Genomic DNA, 26,066 nt, shown 5'->3' on the forward strand with positions numbered 1-26,066 from the left:
TAAACATGTGTGCTTAAATTTATACAAGGGTCTTGGTTTCAGAGACAAAATAATTGACTAAATGGAAGGCAAATGGGAAGACAGGGTGAGGCGAGGCATTTTCTGTTTTGACTCTATCTAACTCCGGGATAGACTATATGCTTCTGGCTTTTTTTTTTTTTTTTTTTTTTGAGACAAAACTGGTCTGTTTATTTTGCTTATTTAAGTAATTAGTTGTAAAATTAGGTTGTGATTTTTTAAGCCTATGGTAGTTATTCTTTATGGGTCTGGGCCCTGAACAAAAATATTTCTTTAAGTTTTTTATTTGAGAATTGCTTTCTTCAGGTGAACTCTGGCAAATACTGTTAAAATGTATAAATCTGGAATGCTAGGAAGTATAGAAAAGGAAAGGAAATTACCTCAGTTTGGCAGGGGGCACAATGTTACTTTCTTTAATAAAATGCATCCTCTGTCCTGACTAGCCCGATACAGCCCAATTGAGCACTTCATTGTATTCTGTCACTTGGCCCTGCCAGCCAGAGAAGGCAGCTGACACTGTACCTGGGGCTACAAAGAGCCTATGTGTCCCCACTTCAGTTTTCACATTCCTCAGAGGGCTTGAGGGGAGAGCTGCTTTGTTATTTTTCTCAAGTCCTGTCACAAATGGTCTTTGACAGGCGCCCAGAAGGTCTGAGCAAAAACTGCTGGAGCTGGTTGGCGCCAGAAGCACCACATGCCCGTGGGGGTTGGGGCAGGGGTGGAAAGCGATTCTGTCTGAGAGAACCCAGTGACCGTCCCCTGACTCTGATAGATTTTGAAAAGCCACTTTTTAGGGGACAAGCAAATGTCCATGACTGCAATGGAAGGGAAATGCTGACAGGGAGGAAGGTTTGGAGAGTACAGCAGGTCACAGAAGCCTCTTGACAGGTCAGCTTCCGGCCTTAGGTTACAATGGTTTCCATGACATTCCAGTCAACCAAGTGGCCACTTTTTGTAATGGGGGAACATTTGCCTTGCATTTTGCCTAAAATTTAAGTGAGTCTTTTATCTAATGGGTACCATGATAAGTAACGTCATACCTACATTAGTAGCACCTTGGCACGTGCAGCCAACCATTCTTATCCATGATTCCAATGATGATAATGATGCGCCCTTGTATTTCTGCATGGTATGACGAGCACGATTATGGTAATTCCTGGTTAAGAATTTAGTTGTTAAATAGAAACCTTCAACGTATTCCATAATTATGAGACTATGTTTGAGCATGCTTTCTTTCTTACTATATAAGTGACTTTCATATTGTTTTAGTCCTAGAGGATTATTAACGGAAACAAAATCTATTTCAGCCTCTGACAATGTGATTCAAGGAGCATATGACCCACTGGACCTCTATGTAGAGTCTCTATACTTGCCAGTCTTCGCTCGTCTCAGAGTCACTGGCACACGGTAAGGACAACTGAAGAGCGCCTGTATTTTTCTGGGCTGGGGTACACTTCAGAGAAACACAGGCAATTCTTTTCTTTGCCAGGGAATGTGTATCACTTCCATGAGTCTCTCCATAGGGATGACAATCTCAAGATAGTAAAATATCTACTTCTTTATTACTGAGGATTTCATGGTCATAAAAATATGTACAAGGAAGGAGTTGTCATTAGAAAGTCTCTAATAAGAGTTTCTGTAAATTTGTCAAAAGGAAATGATATTTGAGAGTAAATACAATTAATGGAGCAGTGAGACTGAGGCCAATGAAATTCATTTCTTCCCTTTTCTCAGGAGATTGAATAATGAAGCCAGTGAGTGACTTCCTTCAGTTCCTCAAAGAGTACAGTTTTACTCAGTCAATTGTTGACTTCTCTCTTAGTAGAAAAATAAAACATAGTTATTCAAATTCTTGTTACAAATGCTGCATTTGGTCTTACAAGATAGTCATAGAAGAATAGTATACATGCATGCTGTGTAATAACAGAGTCATGAGAGCAGAAATAATGTGTGTACAAACTGACCTCCTTTCACTCAGTTTAACAATCTGCTTTATAACAGTGAAGTTTGAATAAAGGTGAAGATACAGTTATATCTCTGTGTTCAAATGCATTATATGAATGTATTACAAAAGAGAAAGTAGTTGGAATGGGTCTTAAGACATGGGTGGGATTTTGAGAGTTAGAAATGATAAGGAGGGAGTTGTCTAAGTGTGAAAAACATGAAAAAAAAATGTGAGGATTGTTTGATTAAGGGCACCCAGTATTTTGGGGAATGGATTATGGAAGTAGGAGAAGAAAGTAGATTGGAAAATATTGCAGAAGACTTTGAATGTCAAACAGGGGTGTCCAAACTTTTGGTGTCTCTGAGCCACACTGAAAAAAGAAGAGTTGTCTTGGGCCACACATTAAACACAAAAACATTAATGAAAACAAAAACAATCTCATGACGTTTTAAGTAAATCTACGATTCTGTGTTGGGCCCCGTTCATAGCCATCTTGGGCCTCGTGCAGCCCGCAGACAGTGGGTTGGACACCCTTGTATGGCAATTCTTTACTTATGAGGCAAGTGGGAACTAATGAAAGTTTTTGAAATAAGAGAGTGATATTTTTAAAGGTTACTACATGTTGGCAGCCTTGGTGTAGGAGCGGGGGGAAAGGCAACGGTCAGAGATCCATTTTGAGGTCTTTTGAAATAACCTGAGAAGCAGTAGGCCTTGAGTTAAAATAGGAACAATAGAAACAAAAAGGAAAGGACATAAGTCTGTGCAGTTATAGAGTAAAACTACATAATTGACTCCTTCTTTGATCCATATCATCTTGCTCCTCTCCAGATCCAAAAGAAAGTTCAGCTTTCTTTAGCTAACTCCATAGCTAAAGAAAGGAAAACTAAGAGAAGCCCTAGGTAAGATCTTTACAAAGGAATATGAAGGGAGGAAGGTGGAGGAAGATGATTTCAATAGTAAACTTTTATTAATTACTGAGTTCCAACTTGTTTTGGGCAATTGTGCTAGGACCAACTGAGGTGGAAGAGAGCATACACCCTGGGCCACAATGTTTTGTACTGCGACATTTGACTACCAATGACATAGACATTTGACTACGTGCAAGACATAAAGTTAATGTTCTGCATAAATTAAAAGGCAGTGAAATAAATTTTCCTAAACGTCTAAAATGTAGTTGTTGAAAACGATATGAAGTGCATGGGCAATGCTTAACTATTCTATGCAGGGATATTTAACTGTCACCTTTTTTGTTGTTGTAGGAAGAGCTAATTCAGGTCAGTGTTGCCCACAGCTTTGTCTTATACTGCTAGGGGCACTTTGAATAATTTTAGACAAAATGGAGATTGCATATTTATTTATTTGTATTAATATATACCTTTTAATGACAAATTATATTGGCTTCATGTTTATAATAGAAATGTAAAGTTTCCTTTGTAAACATATTTATTTAAGTAAAAGATTGAGTCAATTTAAAGAAAAATATTAAATAGTAGTAAAAGAATATGACAAAACAAAGTTCAAGGTGGATTGCAAATGATTAAAGTTTTCAAAACACTGACTTAAATGAACAGGACTGACTTTAATATCCCCTAATGTTACATTTAGCTGAACTATATGATCTCTGTGCAGTGATCGTCCTGACACCATTCACTCAAATCTTCACATCTAACATGAGGCTGTCTGGGTGTAGGAGTGATTGTTACCAATTGCTTAACAGAACAATAACAATGAAAAAGGTAAAGTAGCCACTGTCAGCACTATACAGTCCAATTTAGCATAAATTATATTTTCTGTTCTCATGCTATTCATAACATTAAAATTTGTCACTCTAACAAAACTGTCATCTCCCTCTGGCGAGGGTAGGTGGAAGCTATGGTGCATAAGGCAGAAGATTATAAATGAGCTCTGGCTTCAAATCCTCGTTCTGTCGCATCTTACCATCTGGGTGGTCTCCAGCAAGTCACCTGGCCAGGTGGAGTCTGAGTTTGTATAGTTACAAAAAGGATAATAATACTTTTTTGAGGGTTGTGTATCTGAGAATTAAATGAGATAATGTAATAGTGATGCCCTTACTGGGAGGTAGCATATGCCACGCCCAGTCCCTCCCGGTAGCACTCACATCGGGCATGGCTCCTGCCTACCTCTCCAACCCTGTTTCTTTTTGGAAGCTCTTCCCACTGTGATTCAGCCTCCCCACTCTTCTCCCTGTCCCCTGAGTCACCTTCTCATCTCACCCTGGGACCTTCGCCCTCTTCTGCTTGGAATGTTCTTACCCAGATCTTTAGGTCTCTGGCTCCCTCACTTTAAATGAGCTTTTGTTTAAATAGGGTCTCTTCAGAGGCCTCGTCTGATGCCTTACTCAAAATACCCCCATGACCAATGCGCCACCACTGCCACTCCTTATCCCCTCCCCAAGTTAAATTTCATTTCTAGCATTGATCACTTTCTAAAACGGCATGTTGTATTTACCTGCTTTCTCTTCGACTCTCTGTCCTTTCCCATAGAACACAGGTGTTTGTCTTGCTTATCACTATATCCCAAGCCCCTAGAATAGTGTCTGATATATTTTGGGTTCTTGGTAAATATTTACTGAATGTTATTATTATTGTTAATGAATGAATAACATGGAACAATTCTAAAGGAATTTTGAAAAATCAGTACAAAATTGCTAAGTACTAAGTGGAAAGAGATTTTAAACCAATGTGAAAAATACAAGGCCTGTCCAGAAAAAGTCCAGTTATTGTAAATGTAACGAGAATGGTTTGTGCAACATCTGTGTAACCTGGCAGCCAAGGAGAGCAGACTGGAATGCGCATGCGGGAACAACGATGACTTCACTGTACTAGTCAGTGGGGGCAGTAAACACACCTAAGTAAGCATGTGTACTGTGTGGGTGTCGCATTCAAAATGACTGAGCAAGTAGAGTAACAAATCTGCATCAGATTTTGCATTAAGCTCAAACATTCCTCCGCAGAAACTATTCACAAGGCTGCAGCTCTGGGCAGCTGGTGATTGGCAGCTTTATCACAACAATGTGTCCGCTCATGCCTCATATCTCCTGCAGAGTTTTTTTGGTGAAACATCATGTCAGCCAGGTGACTCAGCCCCCCTACAGTCCAGATGTGGCACCTTGCAACTTCTTGCTATTCCCAAAACTAAAATCTCATTTGAAAGGGAAGAGATTTCCAACCATCGATGAGATTCAGGAAAATATGACAGGGCAGCTGACGGTAATTGGGAGAACTGTGTGAGATCCTAAGGCATGTACTTTGAAGGGAACTGAGGCATCATTGTCCTATGTACAATGTTTCTTGTATTTTATTCAATAAATATTTTTATATTTCACAGTACATGCATGGATACCTTCTGGACAGACCTCATAGTTTGCCCTCATAGATGGGGAAAAAAAATAAAAGCACAAGAAATCATTTTATTCTATTTCAGTCTTGTTTTCTGATTGAAAGTTAATTGGTGGAACACTCTAGACTGTAACTACAGAGGAAGTGCAGACACAAAACAAGCAGAGGAGCCTGGGAAGGCTTCAGCGAGGAAGGCAGTGGGGGAGGGGCCCCAAGCTGGTGCCCAGTCTGCCTCAGCACTGTTGGAGGTCCTAGTGATAGAGCCCATTGAAGCCACACGTGCCATCTCCTGCTGACTGCCTGGTCATGCCCATCTATGGGTGAGAGGTGGGATGTGAACCTTTCTCACCTTCTGCTTGCCTCATGTCTCCATTTGGGCTCTTTAGGAGGTGTGTGTGTGTGTGTGTTTCTTTTCCTTGGCTCCCAAGTAACATCAGTCCGCTCCTGGTACTTGGCAACCCAACATGCTTCCTCCCACTAACGACAAGCCTGTCTGCAAAACAGAACAACATCTTTGAGATGGGGTGTTTATCTGGGCAGCGTACAGCCCCTGCAACCCACAGGGGCCCCTCCTTCAAAGGCATTGCTGAACGGGGCTCACCTGATGAAAGCCTGAACTGTGTATGCTTGACTTGATTTACGGGCAACGGCCAGCTCATTAGGCGCACTGGCCTGAGGAAGCCAGTCTGCTGCGGGGACAAATGTTTGTGTAGCTCTGTGGTGCCCACAGGACCGTTTGCCGCTTGGGGGCTGGAGTACAAAGGGGGCAGTGATAAGGGGCTCTGGAATCCATGCCTGGCTCAGGGAGCACTAACTGCCCAGGAGATTGATATCTAGGGTGCAAAGGCTAAAAAAATTAGATTAATTTAGCTCAGCTGAGCTCACTGAAGGATTGGGTTGCAGCTGGTGCTGAAACATTAGAGATCAGACCTCAGAGATCAGGGGTCAAGTCTCAAGTTGGAAGGAAGGGAATAAGATGGATTGCCTCTCAGCACGCCTGCTCCCCAGGAAAAATGATAGCCTACAAAAGCAGCCCTGCATTACAGATAATCCTATAGAACACCAGTAAGAAAGTAAGTTATGTGTATCTTGGGATATGGAACTGGAAATTGGGAGCACTGTTTTCTAATCCTGGGAAATTCATCTGGGGCCAAGTACTTTAAAAATATTCTCAATTTAGTCTCTTCCTCCATAAAATAAGACTAAACAATAACAAATATTCCAAGGTAACCTGAAAAACAAGTAGAATCTTCTCTGAATTCTAGTGTTTTATTATGAGATATTATGTTCAATATCCCCAATTATATAATGATTATTTTTCTGTGGCTCTGGCTCTTTGTCTCCCAGTTCATCTCCTTAAAAAAATATCTTCACCTGTAAGTTTGCCTACAAAAATTCTTCACACTTCCAGTTTGGTTCCTAGGTGGAAAGTCTACTGGACTTCAAATGCCACATCACATATAAAGAAATAAAACATTTTTTCACCAGAAACCTATTGCTGTATGTTACTTTTTAAGGGACTGACTCTCAAGTGTATTGACTCTTTAGTAAATTATCAACTCTTTTCACCTCTTTTGATAAGTCTCCCTTCATAACTACTATTTATTTAACACTTACTATCTGCCAAGCACTGTGCAAATGCTTTATATGATGAGGAGAGTCATCGTCCCATTTGATATAGGGTCCAGCAGAAGTAAGGCCTGCCTTAGTTGGTTGTTAGGGTAATACTATGGGTGTAATACTTTATAGTTTTAATTTGAACATTACACCTAAAATGTCATACAGTGTGCTTGAGTGTGATATTGTTATGTTACACAATTACATGCTTATAATTTTGTGATAAAAAGGGGCGTTATTTGTGCTGGATCCTGAATAGGTTAAGACTAATAATGAATGCCACTCCCTTTCTCCAAAGGGTCCAGCTTAGGATGGTAAATTTTATGTGTACCTTATATATAATTAAATATTAGAGTATGTGTGTTATTAACTGTGTGTTCACAGTGGTGTTAAAGTGAACTCCGATAAGGTTCAGACTATGAAACTGACCATGAAAAATGGAAGAAGCAAAAACTAGTGGAAGAAAGGCCCTCCGCTTGCGGTCTTTCTCATTCAGATAGATTGAAGCTGCTGCAGAAGAGATCATGGGACTTTAAAACTGAAAACTGGAAAAAGCATACCTCAAAGAAGGCAGGATCTTTTGGGGAGTGCTATGTTGTAGGCCTGAATAAAGACTGATCTGGGAACCAGAAGACCAAGATCCCAGGCCTAGTTCATTCATGGATGAGTCCCATGATCCAAGGCAAGTCATTTCTTCCTAAATGTTTCTCATCAGTAAAACACGATATCAAATGAGATCATATACAGGGAATTTCACTGAATATAAGTAAATACATACATAAATAAATGAATCCTTAAACCCATAAAGAAATTATTTCCCAACAATTTTACATCTCAGAAAGTTTTGAGATGTCCAAAGTGACATATTTACTAAGTAGCAAAGCAGAGAAACAAGCACTCACGTCTCCCAATCCCCAACTCAGTTCCTATTCGGTCACACACTCCACATCCCTGAAATGACTAGTAAAAGTACAGGTCCTTAATGGATCAGAGTGAAATCAAGGAATAGCCACAAACCACTATTTAAATAGAGCCATGAAATCAAACATTTACTGAGGACAAAATTAGCATTTCTGGACCAGGTTCAGTGGCAAGCAAAAAGGTGAACAACCAGAACTGCTTTGACATAGAAACATGTGAGACGACAGTCCAGGGGTAACAGGAGGTACATTGCCTCTCAAGTGAACAGGAATCTCATTTCAATGACCCCATATTCAAGCAGCACAGAGCTATAAGAAGGAAGCCTTCTGCCCCCAAATCACTAGTGATAGCAGAAAGAAGCCATTATTAATTGTAAGCAAGCTGCACCAGTACAATTGTAGTGAAGAAATGAGACTTTGGAATAGGAGTTTTAAGCCCAAATAAATGCCTACAAGAATGAGAAATGGCATAAGTGAATGAAATAGGCTGGGGGTAAGACAGGAGTGTTCGAACTGTGGCAAGTCAGAAAGAATATGCCATATCTCTACTCAGCTTCAGCCAATTGTAGTCATGTCAGGAGGTAAGACCAGTGTGGCTTGAGCTTAGAGTTATTCAAGAAAAGACAGAAATAAGGATTTTTATGTAAATTCCCTCGATTTCAATGCTTGCAGTAAGTTTAAAACTCTTCAGACCAAAAAATAAAACAAACAAAAAAACCACCCAACAACAACAACAAAAAACAGGTTTCTGATCATTTTGTACCTTTAATCTTGAAAATGGAGAGGAAATAGAATAGCATTAGAATTAAAAGAGCAAGAAATAGAGCATGGATTACCGGTGCTTGCAATTGGGTGGGGAAGAAGTAAGAATGGAAAGTTCCAGGGGGAGGAGCAGAGTCACGCCCAGGTTGCTAGGTAATATAGCAAACTTATTTTTAATGGGTTGAATGTGTACATAGATATTATTTATAAAATGTACACAAAAATAAAGAGAAATCTTCCATCTATCTTAATTGTTTTTAATGGAAAGATAAACTATATAGTTAGGAAAAAGAATTTAAAGGCTAGACAAATGTTTTCACCTAAACTAGAATATATATGTTATTCCCACCTAGTGGTTTGTTAAGTATACTGTGGAGGTATATTTTGAGTTAAACTGTCAATTAATTAAATATACTCTTGGTTAAAAAAAAAGTGTTTAGCTAAAGCTGTGACTCCACTTTAAGGAGAATAAAAAAGTTTTGAATTGCTTATAACAGGCAGACTACATGCAATCTTTAAAAAATGCTGCACCTTTAGAAGTGACCAGAAGTTCTTTCTGAATAAGTCCATTGACTTCAAGTATTTACATTGGCTTTTAAATGCTGGCTTCCATTCTTTCAAAATGATGAGGACAAATAGGACGAGAAATATTATAGTCAGAAGGTAATTTTATTAATTAGGCTATTTGCTTATCTAGACTGAACCAAGGAGTCATTTTCCCTAAAATAGTGTTTTCAAAATTACAAAACAAATAAAAGCTTAATAAATACATTTTTGTTTTTCTGAAGATTTTAAGAACCTGAAGTCTCAGGGTTGGAAGCAGATATGGCTAAGTTACTGACCTGATGCTGAAATCTTAGTGCCAGTTAGCTGAAGATGATATTCCAAATTTTGGTAAAATTTTATATTTTTCAGAAAACACATTCTTGGAGGCATTCATGAAAATATATACATAAATAAACATTACCTTGGATACATAGTCTTCTAGAGCAATTTTGTTTTTCTGTGTTTTATGATTGATGGTTGCAGCTTGATATAAACATATGAATGTCAGGACTGAACTTTCTCTGACTTCAGGGCTCCAGACTGCATTACAACTCAGTCAAGAGTCTACTGGGTTTCTTTCTAGTGGTGGTAAACAAAGAAACAAAAATAAAAGATCAGTTTTCTGGTCAAGATAGAGGCCTAGGTAAACATGCTTCACCTCCTCACACAACTACAGAAAAAATTACAACTAGACCAAACAACAAACATCACTCAGAATCATCAGAAAATAGAGCTATATGAAAGTTTGACAATCAAGGATTTAAAGAGGCCACATTCATCCAGATGGGTAGGAGGGGTGGAGACTTGGAGACAGGTGGAGAGGGGCAAAGATGCGATGTGGCACAGAGAGGTGGTGGAACGGGCAGTCCCACATTCACATGCGGTGGATAAAAATCATGAGGGATACTTCAGGAGTGAATGATCCCAGCAGCAGGCCAGACTGCATCGCCCAGGGATGTAGCACCAGGAAAATAAATCCCCATAACTTCTGGCTGTAGAAACCAGTGAGGGTTGGGGCGGTGGAAGAAACTGCTGGATTTCTAGTAGACTCCTCTTAAAGGGCCTTCACAGACTTAGGACTTATGCAGACCCACCCCCTCTGGGATTAAGCACCAGGGCAACAGCTGGAAGGATACCTGTTACATAGGGGGAGAAAGTGAAGTGACTAGAAATAGGGCAAAGGCCAGGAGACAGCTTCTTCCTGGCAAACCTCCAGAAGCCAGGCAGTGGCACTGAGCCCTCCCGCCACACAGAGCCACAAAGCAGTGAAGCGGGTTGCCCCACCCGGGCAATTACCTGAGCTCTGCCCTACACAATTTACAGGTGTCTTTTCTGCAATAGGCCACACTACCAAGACAGGGAGTCAAAGCAACTCTATCTAATACACAGAAACAAAAACGGAGAGGCTGCCAAATTGAGGAGACAAAGAACTATGGCCCAATTGAAAGAACAGATCAAAACTCCAGAAAAAGAACTAAATTAAAGAGAGATAACCAACCTATCAGATGCAGAGTTCAAAACACTAGTTATAAGGATGCTTAAAGAACTCACTGAGTACAGCAACTGCATAAAAAAGACCCAAGCAGAAATGACGGTAACCTTAAGTGAAATAAAGAAAACTCTACAGGGAATAAACAGTGGAGAGGATGAAGCCAAGAATCAAATCAACAATTTGGAACACAAGGGCAAAATAAACATTCAGTCAGAACAGCAAGAAGCAAAAAGAATTCAAAAAACGAGAATAGAATAAGGAGCCTCTGGGACATCTACAAACATACCAACATCCAAATCACTGGAATGCCAGAAAAAGAAGAGAAAGAGCAAGAAATTGAAAACTTATTTGAAAAAATAATGAAAGAAAATTTCCATAATTTGGTGAATGAAATAGACATGCAAGTCCAGGAAGACAGAGAGTCCCCAACAAGTTGTACCCAAAGAGGACACACCAAGACAATCATAATTAAAATGCCAAAGGTTAAAGATAAAGAGCTAATCTTTAAAGCAGCAAGAGAAAAGCAGAGAGTTACCTACAAAAGAGTTCCCATGAGACTGTCAGTTGATTTCTCAAAAGAAACTTTGCAGGCTAGAGGGGACTGGCAAGAAGTATTCAAAGTGATGAAAAGCAAGGACCTACAAGATAGATTATTCTATCCAGCAAAGCTATCAAGTAGAATTGAAGGGCAGATAAAATGCTTTCCAGAGAAGGTAAAACTAAAGGAGTTCATCATCACCAAGCCATTATTATATGAAATGTTAAAGGGATTTATTTAAGAAAAAGAAGATCAAAACTATGAACATTAAAATGGCAATAAATTCACAACTATCAACAACTGAATCTAAAAAAAAAAGCAAACAAGCAGAACAGGAACAGAGTCATAGTTATGGAGATCATTTGAGGGCTTATCAGCTGTGAGGGGAAGGGGAATAATGGGGAAAAGGTGCAGGGCTAAGAAGCATAATTGGTAGGTACAAAATAAACAGGGGGATGTTAAGAACAGTTTAGGAAATGGAGAAGCCAAAGAAATTATATGCACAATCTATGGACATGAATCAAATGGGGTGATTGCTGGAGGGAAGGGGTGGTGCTGGGTGGAAGGGGTTAAAGGGGGAAAAATTAGGACAACTGTAATAGCATAATCAATAAAATATACTTTAACAAATAAAAGATCACTTTGTAAACATCCAGGTGAACTTATTCAAACCATTTCTAATAGGCTTTCCAGAGGAAGTCATATTGAATTAATTTCTATCTCTAGATGCTACTTTAAAAACAACATTTCCCTGGAAGTAGGTAAGCAGCACTTAAAAAAAAAAAACACATTTTGAGGGAAGAGAAAAATTTCACAGCAGAAGTCCTGTCTATCCCTAAGCGAGTGGATTTATTACTCTGACAACTTTATGATTAAGCCTCTTCCAATTTGTGAGGACTCCAGGGAAATTTATACATGTATATATGTGTGTATATATATATATATGTATAAGTGGTATATTTTAATATACTTGTGGCTTTAATTTATAGTGGAGTATTTTCTTTATGCAGAGTTTATTGTACTCTCCTACACAACTGTAAGAAAAATGAACAAATTCAAAAAGCTCTTCAGTTAATTTTAAGTGTGGTCTTTATTACATGCCAAGGTAGATGTGATATCTATAATAAGATATTTCCCATGTTAAAACACACAAAATGGACATGAATATTTGATTCAAATTATTATACATAAATTTCCTTTTCTGATAATATTCAGAAATGCATCCAATAAAGTGAAGTCAAATGTATTTTGCTGTACTGTACAATCATTATCACATAAAAATGTAGCTTAAAACTTAACTAAAAAGAAGAATTTTTAAATAAGATAATTTATTAAAAGTGAGAATAAGATAATTCATTAAGGGTGAGAATAATTCACTCTATGTCTCTGCTTTTCTTTCTTTCCATGAAAGTTAAGTTGTTTTACTAAGTTATAAATAGATTTCTCCTTTTTAATTGACCACATGCTGTTAACATCTCTTCACAGGTAAAATATTTCACTGGGATATGGGAGCAAATATAATAATAATGTGACCAGTTAGTACTTTTTTGAAGAAAATATCAATACCTACAGTCAAATTTTATTTGGTTAATAATACCTCTTAATTCTTTGATGATTATGTATTTTTGCCATTCTTAATTTTCCTAACTATTAATTAGATTTTTTCTGGTAATAACCAGAATGTGATTTAGAATGCTTTGCCTTCTTCTAGGTAATATGTAATCTATAAAGTTGTTGATATTTATCTGATCTAATGATATAGGTGCTGCAAAGTTTCTCTGATGTCCAACTGTCAAAGGAGCACATATACACCTCTAATTCATGAATTTGTGCTTGTGTCATAGGACGCAAGAGCCCACTGGGCCAAAACAATATTATCAAAGATGTCCAAGGAGAAGCTCCAAAAAGGAGGCAACATTCATCAGGCAGGTACAGTGTTCTCTTTCTCTGGCCCTATACCCACGCCCAGTCGTGAGGTGTGGGCTGTTAAAGTGATTGAAGGGAATTATGAATGGCAGTGGAAGGAGATGTTAACTCCTGTTGACATAAATATTGACTGGCAGGTACCATGACCTCATTACTACCTCTTTCTTCCTTGCAGAGCCCTGTAAATAGCCAACAGGCCATGGTGACCAAGGGAAGGGAGTGTTCATACTGGTAACATTAATAACTAACTTAGTCTAGACCATAGTCTTTGTTCCTACAGTACCAATCATTTCTATCTAGTAGGAAGTTCAGAAACATGTTAGGAACAAAATTAGTGTGTAGTTGACCCACTCAGGGAAGTACAAGCCTGGGTGGGGTTGGGTTCAAATGGGAGAGCAATATACTGGGAGTCAAAAACCAAAGCATCACTGGGCCAGAAATTGGTGATAAGGACTAGAAAATAATTTAGGAAGCAGGGAACCCAGGAGCATCCAGATACCCAGCCAAAAAGATGGAACCTGACTGCAGCGAAGGGCGAAAGATCTCACGGAAGCTACCCTCCTCTTCATTCTCTTGATAGCTCGTACCTTCATGAGATGAGAGTTGTTAAGATGCTTGAACAGAATTGTGAAATGGCAATGGGAGGATGTTTTCATTTTTGGTTTTAATTTTAAATTTAAAAAATTATTGCTTTAAAATGTGCTCTCTTGAACAAGATTTAAAATATGCACAATCTTTCCCCGTGGACCAGGGATGGAAGGGCCCTGGGGTAGCACTGGCTGACGGAGTGTGCAGCCGCCGCTGCTTTGCGTTTCACACAGCAGAACCAAATGGGGAAAACACTGTGATAATGTGATAGTGGCCCCAGAGGCTTATTCCAGAGTATTTTTTTCCAAAACTATAGCAATAGCCCGGGTACCTAAATGAGAATTTGGTTTCTGATCTTCCCATTCCACCATCTCGCTGCATAACAAATAAATACTGAATCCCAAGTTGATGCCCTTGCCCGACCACTCTCTGAGTTATTTACTTAGTAACAAGAATGAGTTTGCTCTGATCCAACCACAGCAACCGCCTTAGGCAAAACTCAGACAGTCGGTTTGCCCCTGCCTTTTGCCTTAGTCCACCTCTCCTCTTGTGATACTGCCTTCAGCCATCATTGCATTGTCCTTGGCCCACACAGTTCTTTCTACCTCCATGTCATACTCAAGACAATGTCTTTTTTTCTTTTTTGAACTTCCATGTCTCTCTTCTCCAATCAAATTTTATTTGCCCAATTTTCACTTTCTTTGGGGTCTTCTTCAAAGACAAGTAATGGAGAAAAGTGAAGCTCCACATAAGAGTCAAGCCTATGACTTTTGGGCTCATTAGCACAACTTTTTAACCTGTTTAGCAAAAAAGGCCATCTCTAAGTCCAACACAAACACCTTGTCCTTACATGCCTCAGCCCCCATTGCAGGAGGATAAAATTGTGCTGGTATGTTTAAAGGCTGAAATAAAGGAAGGAAACCTTAACCCAAGCAAATTGGAAATAAATATTATTTTTATCTAAGGCTGCACCAGTGTGAAAAATCTCTTTTCAAGACACAAAGTTTGCCATGAGTTCTCAATGCGCCAAAAAGTCAGCAATGATAGCCCTTATTCCACACCTCCCTAAAAGAAGTGGACACTTTTTCTCAAATTGTAAACTCAGCATTATTTAGAATCTCTTCTAAATTTCATCTAAGTTGCTGCTCAAAAATATTTAGGTTTCCAACTCAGAAATAAATAAAGTGGGTTGGTTTTGAAAATCTTTCTGGCAGATTTGTTTGCCTAAATAAAAGTTTAGAAATCTTAATTTGGTAATTCAAATCTTTATGGTGTTTTCCTAGAGATACATCTCAATGTCTAAATGGCATTTTAAAATGACTGAAATGGTGATTATGGCCATTAGATCCAAGAATGCACAATGTCAAAACACTATCACATACAACTAACTGGCTTCGGCTTTCCTGAGTGAGCACAAGAGATGTACAGAAGTTAAATACCTGAATCAAAAGGCATAAGTCAGCTAAGGTTGATGTGATTTTTTTAATTTAAAGTTTTGGGAGGAGAAATGGACAAATCAAGAGTAGGCTGGCAACAGAATACTTTTCACATAGTGGGGAGTACTTCTCTTTATTTATTTAGTGAGACTTCCTTCCTCACTACTGTTTAATTTTCTTATCAGTTAAAATTGGTTACTTGCTTTCCAGTGTATTCACTTTGTGTATCAAATGAAGGAAATAACCTTAATTAGCCTGTTCTCCAGATATACTTTATTGCTTTCCTAAAAAATTCTAGAATAAGCATAGCAAGATAATCATTCCCCAACACCAACCTGCCCAGTGGCATGTTAGGGCGATCTGTAGCATTCGTGGTGGGGTTGTCTGTCTCAGCAGTGGTTGGCTCCTTGGGACAGAGAGGTTGGCATATTTCCTTAGGGAGTTTTGTTACCTATAATCACTGAAAGTCTGTGAATTCCCTCTTTTCCAGCCATACTAGTAAATATTCCCATATTATCTTATTTGTTCCAGTTCTTTACTCTTTGTACTTGATTTAAAAAATTAGTTAACTTTGGGAATTCTTTGAGGTTGGAGATTATGAGACAGGTACTCCTTCTTTATTTGGGAAAATGGTAGTTTCTGTATTTCTGTTTAATAATAACCCATTTCTGATTGTGAAAGTAACACCGTCCTATTGTTGAGCATAAAAAAGGAAATATATCCCAATACCCAAAGATGACTACAGGTCATCTGGTATGTGTGTGTGCAGGTGTGTGTGCCTGAAGGCACACTGAAGATATGATTTTGTATCCCCTATATATTATACCAATATATGATTATTTACTCACATCATTAAAAAAACAGCCTGTATAATTGTATTTAGTGGCCATATAATATTCCACTGTATGTTTCTCCTACTAGATTGAAACATATGAAATTATTGATATTCATTTTTTAAGTATATTTTATTGATTATGCTATTACAGTTGTTCTATTTTTTCTCCCCTTTATTCCTCTCCACTCTGCACCCCACCCTCCCCCTAGCATCCCCCCTCCTTTAGTTCATGTCCATGGGTCGTACATATAAGTTCTTTATCTTCTCCATTTCCTACACTATTGTTAACCTTCCCCTGTCTATCTTGTACCTACCATTTATGCTTCTTATTCCCTGTACCTTTTCCCTATTGTCCCCCCACCCCTCCTTGCTGATAACCCTCCATGTGATCTCCATGTCTATGATTCTGTTCCTGTTCTAGTTGTTTGCTTAGTTTTTTTGTTTGATTTAGGCTCAGTTGTTGATACTTGTGGGTTTGTTGTCATTTTAATGTTCATAGTTTTGATCATCTTCTTTTTCTTAGATAAGTCCCTTTAACATTTCATATAATAAGGGCATGGTGACGATGAACTCCTTTAACTTGACCTTATCTGGGAAGCACTTTATCTGCCCTTCCATTCTAAATGATAGCTTTGCTGGACGGAGTAATCTTGGATGGAGGTCCTTGCCTTTCACGACTTGGAATACTTCTTCCCAGCTGCTTCTTATGAGGAGTGTATATACTTAAAGTAAAATATACTTTAAAAAATTGAATCTCAGTAATTTCATATGTTTCAATCTAGTAGGAGAAACATACAGTGGAACATTATAAAGATACTGTAAGGTTTCTTATGAGAAATCAGCTGATAGTTTTATGGGCACTGCTTTGTATGTAACTGTCTCCTTTTCTCTGGCTGCTTTTAAGATTCTCTCCTTATCTTTAATCTTGGGTAATGCAATTATGGTGTGTGTTGGTGTGGTCCTCTTTGGGTCCATCTTCTTTGGGAATCTCTGAACTTCCTGGACTTCCTGGAAGTCTATCTCCTTTGCCAGATTGGGGAAGTTCTCCTTCATCATTTTTTTCAAATAAGTTTTCAATTTCTTGCTCCTTCTCCTTCTAGCACCCCTATGATTCGTCTATTAGAATGTTTAAAGTTGTCCCAGAGTTTCCTAAGCCACTCCTCATTTTTTTGAATTCCTGTTTCTTCATTCTGTTCTGGTTGAATGTTTCTCTCTTCCTTCTGCTCCAAATTGTTGCATCCTGGTTTCCTTCCTTTCACTGTTGGTTCCCTGTGTATTTTTCTTTATTTCACTTTGCATAGCCTTCAATTTTTCCTCTATTTTTCAACAATAGTCAACCATTTCTGTAGGCATCCTAATCACCAGTGTTTTGAACTCTGCATCTGATAGCTTGGCTATCTCTTCATTGCTTAGTTGTGTTTTTCCTGGATTTTTGATCTGTTATTTAATTTGGGCCATATTTCTTTTTCTTGGTGTTCTTGTTATGTTGTAAGGGGAGAAGCCTTAGGTATTCACCAGGGTGGGGCAACCCATGTGGGTGTGTTGTGGCATTGTATGTGGGAGAGGGGTCAGAAAGGGACCGAAGCTGCTTGCTTGGCTCTGGGCCAGTTTCAGTCATTTCCCCACTACCCACAAGCAAACTGGGTCCTCCTAGTGCTGATTCCCATGTGGGTGGGTTTGTGTATGTTCTAGGTCTCTCCAATGTACTCTCCTGTGAGACTGGGAGTTTCTCCTGCTGCCACAGCCCCCACTGGTTTTTATAGCCAGAGGTTTTAAGGCTTTCTTTTCCCCATGCCAGAACCCTTGGTTGTGTGGTCTCTCTCGCTCCCTAGTTGTTCATCTTGGTTTATCCGCATGCAAATGTGGAACTGCCTGGCCCACCAGCCACCACCTTGCCACATGTCCTTTCCACCCTGGCTGCCTATCTCCACCCCTCCTATCAGTCTATATGAATATTTCTTCTTGAGAAATTCCTTGGTTGTCAGACTTCCATACAGTTTGATTTTCTGGCAGTTCTGGTTGTTTTTTGTTTTTAAATTTGTTGTCCTTCTTTTGGTTGTGAGAGGAGGCAAAGTCTATCTACCTATGTCTCCATCTTGGCCAGAATTTGATATTCAATCTTTTTAATGTACAAAAAATGGCAGTTTGACCTGATTCAACCTACTAAAATTTACTTACAATATATTCCCCAGTTATTGGACATTATGTCTAGATTTATCTTAAAAAAACTGTTAAATAACTGACCTATGAACATTTTTGAACATATTTATATTTGTTCATGTATTTAACTGTTTCCTCAGAATAATTGTCAGAAAAAAAAAAGAATTGATTTTGAAGGTATGAAAAACTTGGAAGCACTTAACACTTATTTTAAAATTCCTTGCAAACAGGTTGTAGCAGTTTTTACATTCATTTTGATTATATACAAGAGTGCCAGTTTTATCCTATCTTCATGAAAATTGAGAATTATAATATTTTTATTTTTGCTAATTGTATGGGTAAATATGATGACGTATTATTTAACCAATATGTCCAAAATTGTCATAATTGATATTTTCTCCAATTTTAGATGAAGATGAAAAAAGTACAACTTGTAGGTGTTTGATATTATTTGAGAGGCAGAGCCTAAAACCTAAATGTAATTGGGTAATGTCTGATATTGAATTACTCTCCTATTACCCAGATCCATGATAATGGAGAGGCTTTGGTGAAGTTTAGGAAACTATAAGGTGACAATTTAATTGATAATATCTTTGAATCAGTATGAAAAGCATGTCAAATTTTCCATTGTGAGTAAATCATTTTTATGCAAAATATATATATGTGAATTTGCCATACTTCTTCAGAAAAAGAAAGGGTTTTTTTGTTTTTGTCAAATAAATTTTAAACATAGCTCAGTTGTGAAAGGGGCTGGTTTGTTAAAAAAGATAAATAAAATTGGTAAACCCTTAAGACAGATTGAGCAAGAAAAAAATGAAAAACACACAAGTTACTAACATCTGCTATTAAAAGAGAAGGGATCACCATGGATCCTACTGATATTTAAAGGTTAATAAGAGTACTGTGAAATTCTTTATACCAATATATTTGACTACTTGGATGAAATGGACAAATCCTTAGAAAACACAAACTATAAATTTAATAAAAAATAAATAAACAACCTAAAGAGCCCTATATCTTAAAGAAATTGTAGAAACAAATCTTGTATTAAATATGTACTATCTATTGTATATGAATTATAATACCATCAATAAACAAAACTTAAATAACACCCAAGGCCCAGATGATTCCACTGGTGATTTCTACCAAACATTTAAGAGTAAAAAGTCTCCACAAACTCCTCCAGGAATTAGAAGGGAAGAGAATACTTTTCAACTCATTTTTGATGCCAATATTACCTGATACCAAAACCATAGATATTACAAGAAAATAAACTATAGACCAATATCCTTCATGAACATAAACACAAAAATCATTAAATAAGAGTTAGAGATGATTTAGACATTGAAGAAAAGAGAGGTGTTGAGGATGACTACTTTTCCTGGCTGGTGCAAATGGATGGAATAAGATGCAATTCAGTGAAACAAACATGATTAGTTCAGTTTATATATACCAAGCCCAATGTGCCCTGAGACTCTAAGAGAAGGGATCAAATATATGTGCCACTCAGAGGACTTGATTTAAAGTAAAATATAGGGAGTCAGTACTAGTTGTGGTTCAAACCACTTAAGTAGTGAGGATAGAATAGAAAGGGAGCAAAACCTAGGACTGAACTTACAAAAACCCAAATTTAAAGGCTGAGTGGAAAAGGATAAAACTAGAAAAAAGGGAAAAGGAATTTTTAGCAAGATATGGGAGAAAAGACATTATTTTGTCTAAGAGGCTAATGGAAGAGAGAGTCATGAAAAAGTAGCTTTTTGTCAAAAAAGTGTGCTCTAAAAATATCTATTTCATGAACTGAAATAAAATCTGAAAAGCCAGAGCAACTGTAAAGGGAAATAAAATCAGTTAAGTGAGTAAGGATAAGTAAATGAAAGTAATTTTAAACATCAGAGATGATGTACAGAGTGTACCTTTTTCAAAAGAAAGTGACAATTAAAATTTTTGTTTAATGCATTTATTTCTTGTTCTAAATTATACTTTGTGTGATAATAATTTTACTAATGCTCCTTTTTTATTGTAATTTATAATTTTTAAATTTTCTCAAGTTTTTCTTTTGTATTCTATTTTTTTTGCTGTAGCCATAACTATAGAAAATATTTAGAATAGGCAAAGGAATGTTTTGATGGGAACCAAAAGACCTTCTTTTGATTATTAGATAAATATAGAAAAGACATTAAAAATGTTAGCAGTGATCATCTCTGGGTGTTTAAATTTCAAATACAGCTTTCATGCCTCCTTGTATTAACTATACAGTTTAAAATAGCATAAGTTATAAAGTATTAGTGCAATTTAAAACAAGGAGACAATATTTCCCACATATGCTATTTTCTGGTTTATTGATCATTTTGAGTTGTCTGCTGTAATATTTTTACCTTTCTCTACTGTATATTTGGCCTTTTTCAAACTGATTTAAAGACAACCTCTATATATGATGTTTATTGCCTCTTTTCTGTTATACATGTTGGATATAATTTCTCCCAGCTTATCATTTTGTTTTAATTTTATTCATGTCACTAGCAATATAAAATTTTTATTTTGTATTTTATAAAATTTGTCAGTACTTTGTTATGTGTCTTATTGGTTTTTATCAAATATTATTTTAATAGTAAAATGGTAATAAATGCATTAGGTGGTTGGTTACATAAATGGTAATATATCTTCCTGATTGAAAACCATAAAGATAATGATTATTTAGTAACATCAAAATGTTTTAAAATTTTTACTAAGTAATATAGTAAATGCCAACTATGTGATTCCATGATTTACCACATATACATATAGATAAAAACATAGGAAACAATAACTGAAAATATAAAAACAATTATCTCTGTGTAGTATAATTATAGATAACATGTTTTTCTGCTTTTCTGTATTTTTTAGTTTTGTTTCCTGCCATGTACTCAGAAATGGCTTTCATAATAAGAAAAAAGTTTTTAAAAGTTACTTTAAAATAGAAACAACACATATGAAAATGAGTATGATACAATGGTATACAAGATTAAGGTACTGAATGACCAAGTGAAGATTAAGGGAAAGAGACCAACCAAAGATGTTTCTAAGGTTTTGAATCTGGCAACCTGAAAGTGTGGTAGAGACTTTGACCAATAAAGATTGTGAAGGGAGTCCCATATGAGAAAAAAAGCAAAGATTTCTGCTTTAGAAATACTGGGTGTCTGTTGACAGTGCACCATCCACACATAAGTCATTTGGAAATACGGGACTGGAATTCAAGGTGAGAGGTAAAGAAATAAGAAGCCATGTGAAAAAAAGGAACATGTACACATTCTGATGATAGATGATTCTACAGGATAGATGATTCTACAGGGGATATAGCAAGAGAAGCCATCTGAAGCCTAACCCTTCACACACAGCCACGGTGGAGGGACAGGAAGAGCACCTCACTGAGGAGACGGAGCTGAGGAGGGAGAACCTGGCGCATCTCCTCAGTCATCTGTTTGTGGTGAGTGGAGACAAAAGTTTTCAAGTTTTCATTGAGTGTGTGAACGTGATGCCATGGTCAAGAATGTGATTTTATTTCTTCTCTCCTATTTCTGAGTGGGAATAAATATGCCCAAGTGCCTCTATCATCTTTTATCCTAAAGTTTCCCATGGGAATATTTTTTCCTACCCCACCTCCGATTCTTACAAACAGTATGTGTGTATCATCCAAATCAAGAATAATGAAAGAGCATTAGGGGATAGAGATCGAGAGTTCTGTTTGGGTGGTGTGGGGCAATGAAGTTCTATGTTTAGAGAGGAGGGGGAACGTCTGCACTTGCCTCTTGGCACCGCAGTAGAATGAGCAAGATTTCTGAATGACCTGGGAATGATTCTGCAGAGAAGAAGACTGAGCCAAAGGAGAAAAGAATCTAAGGAGTGACAGAGAAATACTGAGTTGTGCATGACTTAGAAGGGTATGGAAGACAAAAAGGTTTGTTCTCTGAAGACCGGTGTTCCAGTGCACATCTGACAGCCCTTGAGCAGGTGTTTGGTGAGATGGAAGAGGATCACCTTCCTCTTGCCTAGAACACTTGTCAGCAGAAATGCCAAGCATTGCTGGGCAGCTCTGTGTGAGCTGGCCAAGGCCAAGCCCAGCCTCCGCCGAAAGCTACACCTGAGAGACCAGTAAACCCCCGAGACCAAAGTGAGCTGAGGGGCTCTCCTCCCTACAACAAGATGTGTAGATGTTTTATTTTGTTTTTGTTGTTTCTCCCCCCCCCAAAAAAAATTAAAGAGGACATACAAGGGCTTTTTATTTTTCTTTTTTTAGGAAGTTAGGAAAATATCAGGCTCTCTGAAGGAGGAAGAGATGGAGTCGGAGGATTTGGAAATGTTTTTTAAAAAAACTAACAAAAGAAAGAAGTATATAGATCCCGAAATGAAAACAAATTTAAACATTTCCCAATGAGGCTTATAAAAGAAAATTTGTCTTACAATTAAATGTATACCTGCCCCAAAGATGACATGGTAACAAACCATTGTCTGGTCGGATATATTATCCTTGGTTTTCTGGGGGACAGAGCAAAAGAGTCAAGGGTCAACCCCGCTGATACCACTTGGATAGAGTGAAGGAAAAGGAAAAAAAAACAACACCTTGATGGTAATAATTGGAGCAACAGCCTCCTCAGGAAAAAAAGGGCCCATGCATTTTTGCCTTTAATTCAAAATGAAAAACAAATATTAAAAATGGGCAGAAATTTGATTTTTTTAACTACAGTTGCTCTTGGACACAGGTAACAAGGACAGTTTGTTCATTGCAGCAGGCCTAACATATTTAAGGCACCAAATATGTAATTGGAAGTTTGCTATCATTTGGAAAGGTCTTTCTTTCTAAAAGTACAGGCATCCACCAGCAGTAGGTTGGTGTCAAGCAAACAGCCAAGGCAAATAGCAGTTGCTTACGGTTTGGTATGCAGGTGGTGGGGCCATCAAGTCATTTTTCAGAGAAGTCCAAACCCCCAAGAAATGCCTGGGAAGAGGGAAGAAGGCAGCGCAGACGGGAGGGAGGGCGGGTGGTGAAGCTATAACAGAACTGTGAAAAGAAGGCCAATACATGTGTTGGGATTGGGGACAGAAAAGTTTTACAACTTTTGCATCTAAATAAGAAAGGCAAATAGTTCTTAAGCAGACGTTAATACAGGAGATGACTTATAATCATAATGACGGGTGATATTTAAAAAGTATTGGTATGTACCAGATAACATGATAAACCCTTTAAACATCATATTGAATTCTAAAAACAACTCAGTTTTTATTGGTGAAAATTATGATTCCCAGTGAGATAGAGTAACTCGCCCATATTATATAACTAGAAGCAGAACCAACAGTTAAACCCACATCAGCCTGGCTTCAATCCCGCACTTCTTAAAACCACCACCTCTTCCCCACCACACATCAACTGAAATGAAAGGATTTTATTTGCATCAGTTTTGTTTTTATTTTCTGAGATGCTGTGAGAGCTGCTTCCTTTATCCCTCTGCTTTTTAGAATTCACTAAGAATAAAAGGATTTAGTGAAAGTTGCTGAAACAAGCTTCTCTGGCTGAGGAAGAGACAACCTGAAAGTTTCTGCTTCTTTTGAATCGCGCTTGTGTTTTTGCTTTTTTTTCACAATCAATATTTAAAGCAAAAAAAAGAAAAAAAGGTTCGGAGTATTTCAGGATGTGTGGTTTCGGGAGACACTCCTCAAGCCAAGGAAGGGGCTGTGAATAAAGCAGACGTGCAGATGGCACCGCGGTAAGAAGCGGGGCTCTCCCTGAGGCTCAGTGAGTCCCCACGTCTCTGTGCTCTCCTGACTTCCACCTAATGCATCACAGCTTCACCTGCAATGGCTTGGAGTTGAAAAAATATCCCACAAGAGTAGACTTTTCTCCTTCTTTCTTTACTTCTTAAGCTCCAACTGGAGACTCACTGACAAAGTGTATGTGGGCACGCATTTGCGTATGTGCGTGTTCATTAGTGTGTGTGTGTGCATGTATGCACATGTGAGTCTGTACACACAGATGGGTGTATCTATTACCCCATGATACATGCTGCTTCTTATCCTGTTCACAGGCCTTTCCTAGGACTGACCTAGGGCAGAGGATTGAAAATTAAGTACAAGGAACAGAACAAAAAAAAAAATTCCCAACAATAGGTTTAACAAAAACTATTATAATGTTGACTAATATGCACTGTCTCATGAAATGTTTGGAAAAATTCAATCCCGTGCACATATTCACACAGTTAGTGAAGGGGGCAGAGTGCTTTCACGGGCTGGCTTATTCTAATGCCCGAGTTCTTACACACTGAATCATACCAATCTCAAATGTCAGCTGCAAAGGAAAGAAAGAATGTAGTGTCACATGCAGAGAGAGTTCCTACATCCATGAGAAGCAGAGAGGTCAGCTCTCCATGCTCCTCCACCTGCTCCATGTCCTGGAGACCAACCTGTGTGAGCCTGTCTTCATCTTCACCTGAGGCCCTCCGTGGGGTTCCGGTAATCGTCCCCTCCCGTTGTCCCTTCAGGCTGAGGTAGAAATACTTCCCACTCTTCATGGCCCCTCTGGCTTCCCTGCACTCTGCTCATACCTGTGAATATCATTTCTTCATTAAACTCTCCAATGTTACCCATTTCAAGGGTTTCAGCTGTTGCTTGCCAATACCCTGACTGATGCACTCTGAACAATATTACATTAAAAACCACCTTGTGTCTACATTCTGACAGGGAATCTTATACCCACTAATACTATGTGTAGATCTCCCTCCCTCTCTTGCACTGGATCCTCTTTTTCCCACTCTTCTCTTTCTTTCTTAGATTCCATATACTCCACGCTTCACACTCACATCTTTGTTTTGTGCTCTTGATCCATATGACAATGCCCCTTCCCCCTCCATCCGCCACCACACTCGCATCGTTCCACAGCACCTTTGGCCCTTGCGCCCAGGCTGCCTGCGCAACCAGCCACATGGACGGATCGCTTTCACATCTCTGCCAGCTGCAGGGAGCTGCCTTACAGGGCATTTGAATCTGCCTTTTCTCCCCACTGCCACCTATGCACGATGAATCCACTCAAAACTACAAATGACAAGTTCACTTCATTTACAATGCCTTTCGTACAGAAACAAGGGCTGCGTCTATAAAACGAGGTCCTTTTACACTACGAACCTCTGTACAACAAAATAGTCTCCTCCAGCATACATATTCCAAATTGGCACTCTTGTATGCATTCTAAACATGAATTCAAATATGTCCCTATGCTTATATACCTACAGGCACTGTTATCTGTTCCTGGGATGGCCATGCCTTTTTTTTATGTGGTACATTGTCACTGGAAATGGGTGCTCTGGTCAGGAGAGAGGAAAACATATAGTTCAGGTTTCTCTCTCTCTCTCCCTCTCATACCCTCCCCTTCTCTCATTAAAAGTGAGTCCCTAAAAGTTTGTCTCACTAGGTTTAATTTTCAATACATAGGTCATTCAAATGTTCATTGTGCATTTGAATTCAGCATGGAATGTGTAATAACAGGAAAGAGAAATATACAGACTCTCTGTGCTCAGCATGGCAATGTGTCATGTGGCTTGGGAAGGTATGTCTGGGAGTATCGTATGGCTGTTACTCACCCTGGACACAGAAGAGCTTTGTATGGCATCCTTCACTGTCCGGCCCCAAATAACAGACGTTCAGCTGAGCTGGCTCACATCGAATGTGAGAAGTTTCAAACTACTTCATGAAATATTTTTTCAACTGCAAAATATTCCATTTTTTTCCAAAAGAAAAAATTCAATCACCCCTTTATCCTAACTCCCAATCCCAGATCATTTTTTACTTGGTGGGACCCAGGTTTACTTGCTGACTATAACAACTCAATTTCCTTAGTTCTCACAGCACACAAGTGCCTGGCGCATTCACCTTAAATATATTCTCATGTTACAATTAGCTA

This window comes from Pteronotus mesoamericanus, unplaced genomic scaffold (assembly GCF_021234165.1).
Source record: "Pteronotus mesoamericanus isolate MK-2021 breed Mesoamerican mustached bat unplaced genomic scaffold, CSHL_Meso_final contig_164, whole genome shotgun sequence".
Taxonomy (NCBI): Eukaryota; Metazoa; Chordata; class Mammalia; order Chiroptera; family Mormoopidae; genus Pteronotus; species Pteronotus mesoamericanus.